At 37.9% G+C, this 5,471-nt stretch overlaps 1 pseudogene; it reads left to right on the top strand.

The window, feature by feature from the left end:
- The first annotated feature begins 1,348 nt into the window (after positions 1-1,348).
- LOC124104762 (olfactory receptor 11H12-like) lies at positions 1,349-2,285 on the top strand (annotated as a pseudogene).
- Positions 2,286-5,471: the final 3,186 nt, after the last annotated feature.

Here is a 5,471-nt window from a genome sequence, read left to right as displayed (position 1 = left end):
TATTCAAAACAGTGAGCTGTGCATCATCTGTTGGAATCTGAGAGGTACCCAAATGCCAGAGCAAGATGGGAGTATGTTGTCCACAGAGTGGGGCTATTGTGCAGGGAGTGACTTCCTCCTTCCTGTGGGGAATCCATTTCCTCCTTCCTGTGGGGAATCCCAGGTAGAGTGAAATCTGTGACTCATGGAAAGCCCCTTGGGGGGTATGTAATAACCACTGTTGATTTAAAAGAAGGGAGATTAGGTTTCTATCTTTGCACTTCTTCTGAGTCCAGTCCTGGTTTGTTTCTATACATTTCACCCTGTGCCAAGCTCTTTACACTTTTTTCCTGGGACTACTGTAATAGCTTTCAAATATTTTTCCTGCTAATTTCATTAACCTGTACAAAGTGGTCCTGAAAACTGCTGTTTCCTAAAGCTTTGGTAATTTTACTCTTTCAGTAGTTTACCTCTAGTTTTTTTTTTTTTTTCTTAATCAGCAAAATAAGCTTGAACTAGTCAGAACTGGCAGTGTGTCCTATGGCCCTACCTCTGTTACCTCTATTCAACAATTCTTTTGAAGGTACTCTAACTTTTATATTTTGGATCTCTCTCTCTCTCTCTCTCTCTGTGTGTGTGTGTGTGTGTCTCCAGCCAAATCTTTCCCCATGTTTTTATGATGTAGTAATGTTTTTCCTTCATCATTGGCTTTGGAAATTCTATCTTTGCCAAGCTCTATTTTTTTCTTCACAAAACTTTTGTTATTATTTTCAGCTGATTATAATATTGGTGTCTCAGATAACAATAAAATTGTTTTTGTTACATTCCTTTGTTATTTGTCCATGACCAGCATCAGAATAAAGGTGGAGGGATGTTAGCATCTAACCCATAATCTGTATAAGCTTTCCATGAAGTTGCCACAAATGAACAGACACTCTAAGTAAAAACAGTGTATATGCTATGCAAATAAAGTTCCAAGATAAATCTCCTCAAATCTCTTCCAATCGAATTCAAATAACCAATCTCTCTGTATTTAGAAATTCTAGTCACCAAAATACTGTTCGAAGTTGCTGTGAACAGAAGGTATTTGACCTGAGCTCAATAAGATCAGATTTTGCTTGTTTTATTCATAATTCTTTCCTTATTTTCTAGAACAGTGCCTGACAATAACAATGTGTAAATACATATTTATTGAGTAACTAAGAAGGAAGGAAGACAAGAGGAAAGAACAATTCATCTTTCTAAAGAGAAGATGGTAATACCACAAAATCAAGTTGAAAAAAATAAAAATGTATCTCTTTTCCAAGAAGAAGAAAACTATGTAAATATTTCTGTGGATCCTTTCTCTGCCACCTCAACAGGTCAGACAATGAGGGCCTTAGAAACTAATAACTCTGGGTCTGTGGGTGAGTTTATCCTCCTGGGCTTCCTCTGCCGCTGGGAGATCCGGATCTTCCTCTTTATTATCTTTTCCCTCATCTACCTGCTGACTCTCACAGGGAACACATCCATCATCTGTGCTGTGTGGTCCAGCTGGAAGCTCCACATAACCATGTACATCCTCCTGGCCAACTTCTCCTTCCTGGAGATCTGCTATGTCAGCTCTGATGTGCCCCAAATGTTGGCCAACCTTATCTCCCAGACCAAGAGCATATCCTATGCTGGCTGCCTGCTCCAGTTCTACTTCTTCTTCTCCATGTGCGCTGCTGAGGGCTTATTTCTGTCAGTGATGTCTTTTGATCAATTTCTTGCTATTTGTAGACCTTTACACTATCCCACCATAATGAGCAATCACCTGTGTGTTCGGCTAGTCATCTTCTGCTGGCTGGGTGGCTTTCTCTGGTTACTAACCCCTGTGATCCTAATATCTCAGGTGCCCTTCTGTGGTCCAAACACTATTGACCACTTTCTCTGTGATCTGGCACCTTTGCTGGCATTGTCCTGTGCTCCTGTATCTGGAATTACCTTGACTTTGTGGTGTCATTAGCTCTCTCATCATCTTCCTTACCTTTCTATACATCCTTGGCACTTACTTCTGTATCCTAAGCACGGTGCTACATATGCCCTCAGATTTGGGAAGGCACAAGGCTTTCTCAACCTGTGCCTCCCACCTTTCTGTAGTGTCTCTGTTTTATGGTTCAGTCATGGTGATGTATGTTAGCCCCGGTTCTGGGTGCTATCATGGGATGCAGAAATTTGTGACTTTGTTCTATGCTTTGGCAACCCCATTCTTTAATCCCATTATCTACAATTTTTGGAACAAAGATGTAAAGGAGGCACTAAAAAAATTTCTCTGTGTGTTATGATAGGGAATCTCTATGGGACTCAATAGTCAAATTTAATATAATTTTACTACTTAGGAGGATGGAAGATCATGAGGCAAATGAGATCATGCTTTCCCCTCTTCCTCTTATTTTATTTTTATATGTTGGGAAGACAATTTTAAAGGATTCATTAGACCTATGATACAAATCTTAGGAAATTATTGCTATTATGTTCCTAATATGTCTGTGCCTTATAGAAACGTCTTTATTTTTGCAACTCAACTTAATATGACTTTGATATATACTACTCTATGGCTGACATTCTTTTTACCCTTTGGGTTTTTATTTCATTCTGTTGGTGTGTTCCAGCATCCTTAAATTCTGCCTTCATTGAGGCAAGTTGTGACTGAAGCAGGAAGATCACAAGTTCAAGGGCAGTCTCAACAATTTAGCAAGACCCCGTCTTAAAAGAAATAAAAAGGGCTGGGTTAGTTCAGTAGTAAAGTACCCCTGGGGTCAATTTTTAGTACCCCTACTCCCACAAAAAATGATGTTGAAAGTATTGCAAATGCACAGATACTTTACCAATAACGACCAGATGAGAAGATTAGACTAGATTAGATGGTCAGATTAGAAAACCTCACAAAGACCAAATCTTCAACATCAGGGACATTAAAACACTACCTTTGTGTTCTTCATGATTCCAAGTATAGATTTAGGCACAATCAGGGACCTCAATAGTGTTATACTGATTTGTGACAAACCCTGTTCCCTTTTGGCTACTGATAGTACATTAGTATATGCAGGCATATGAGTGTTAGTAGGTGCGAGCCAAACAGCTATAGAATTTATGAGGTAACTGCCAATCCAGGCCTCAGGTGCATTTATTTTTCATGTGGTTCTCTATAGAACTCTGCATTGTAGGAGTTTGGGATTGGATCTCTGATAATCTTGGTGATTGTGGCATGCTTGGTGGCTAGGAAGTTTCTGTGCAAAGATACAGAATGCCTGGCTGCTGGGAAGTTTCTGTGGCAACGTGCAGAATGCCTGGCTACTGGGAAACTCCCATGTCAAAGATATGGGATGCCTGGCCACTGTAGCAATGCTCTTCAGGAGGGTTTGACCTTGATCTTAGGCACACGTATCCTGGGAATAGAAGAATTCCTTTTATAGATAACTACAATGTTTCATCAAGCTCCTGTGCTCCTGGAGCTGCCCGCCTAACAGTAACTTCAGACAATGGACTCTCTGCACAAAGCTGCACAAAGCTCGTAACGTTGCATATTGTAACTGTGAAACGTAACTGCAGCATAAGTATCCTTACTGATACTCTAAACAATAATGTGGTTATGGTACTAATGACTTAATGTAACCTATTGGTATAAATAAACGTGGCCACTTGGACAAAAAGCCACTCTGCCACCTTCCCTGCCCCTGTACCTTGTTTCTGTCTCCGTTTATTTATTTTTTAAATACACGACAACAGTGGAATGCATTACAATCCTATAATTACACTGCATAAGTGTCCCCTAAACTTAATTTCTACTATCTACCCTCTTATTTTCTAGAGTAGTAACTTAATTTATAGTATAACACTTCATGAGGAAACCTTGAGTTAAATCCTGGTTCAGGGATAGGTCTAGCAGTAATATTACTTCCAAATTGTAGTCAAACTGTTGCAGCTTTCTGTTGGATATTTTTACACAAGGATCCAGTGTAAATAAATACAAATGTTTAATCTTAAATTTGTTAGTTTTGTTTTTAAAATATTAGCTCTTACCATCCCTATTCTTCAATGGTTCTACTTACTTGTAACTGGAACTTGAGATCTTAATATTAAAATTCTACACCTTCTTGAATGCACAACTAAACTCTAGCATCTTCCCTAAAATCCTTGGTTATCTAAACTCATCATTTTTGTCCAGATTCAGCGTGCCATACCTATGGTGGCATAGTAACTTAATAAATAGTCTCTCTGGTTCTGATCTATTTCATATTCCAGAATTATCTTCTTAAACCTCCTTTCCATCACTCCTCACCCTTATTTCCACTCTAATTGTACACAGGACAAATCCCAAATTCTTCAGTTTGTATGTAGTTCAAAGTTCCTCTCAACCTGTCCTCAAATTTTATTCATTTTTTGCTAAATATATTTTCTACCACTGCTATTTGAAGTATTATCACCAATTGTAGAATAATCATAGCTTTATAGCCTGAACTTAAAATTGTTCAGTTCATATCTTGCCCATTTTTAAACACCGCTCATGGAACTTCTCTTGCCATCAGACTGTTATTTTTGAAATTCACAAAGTTTTTGTGTTATGCCAAATGTTTATTTCGAGTTGGTCTGAGTTTTGGATAGCTGTTGCAACACTGTTTGTGTTATTTTGACTCCCCTACCAGTTAGGTTTCTTTAGGGCAGAAAAAATGAGTTATATTATATTGTTATGGCTCCAGAATGGCTTCTACAATTTTAAGAACTCAATTAACAATTTTGTCAACAAATTAATTCAAGGAAACTTTGTTGAGTTTCTGCTATTATTAGGCATTATGTTGGGCACTGGGGATATAAGCCGTGACATCTAGTTCTAATAAAGTCCACATTTTAGTGTGGGGAGATAGAAATCAAGAAACAGAGCAAATGTATTTCCAATGGAGATAGATTATTTGAAGAAAAAGAAGTTGAAAGAAATAGATAACAATGGTGGCAGGGGATGATGGTTTTTTGAATAGGATGGTCTGGGAAGGCTAAACTTAAGGTGAATTTTGAGAAAATCCAAGGAAGAAAATGAGGGAGTTTGATCTGTGAGCAAGAAAACAAGACAGTATTCAACTGAGTGTAGAAACACTAAACAAATATGATTAGAGTACTAGTTCAAGGGGATGCTACCAAGAAAGGTAAGAAGATTTGGGTTCAGAAGTGTGCCTGGAGATACACTATTGAAAGACATGGCTGACTCAAAACAGATTTGAATATCCATGGCCTGTTCAGGTTAAAGATGTTTCAAATTCCAGGATTTTTTTTACTTGGTTGCTAAAAGCACTATTAATGAGATATTTACATCCTTTGATATACTGTGTTCACAATCAACATGCAATTTTTATACTTAAGAGTTGAATTAGTTAGGATTAGTCACATCCTTCAATGCACTTTTATAAAAATGTTCCAAATGGTTCTGCATTCACTAATTCATATCCTTTCTATTCTAGCATGAACCTATTAGCTCT

This window comes from Marmota monax, unplaced genomic scaffold (genome assembly GCF_021218885.2).
Source record: "Marmota monax isolate L192 unplaced genomic scaffold, Marmota_monax_Labrador192_F-V1.1 WCK01_AAM20220418_F8-fsc00001, whole genome shotgun sequence".
Classification (NCBI taxonomy): Eukaryota; Metazoa; Chordata; class Mammalia; order Rodentia; family Sciuridae; genus Marmota; species Marmota monax.
The sequence above is the reverse complement of the archived record's forward strand: the minus strand, read 5'-3'. Positions and strand labels throughout refer to the sequence as shown.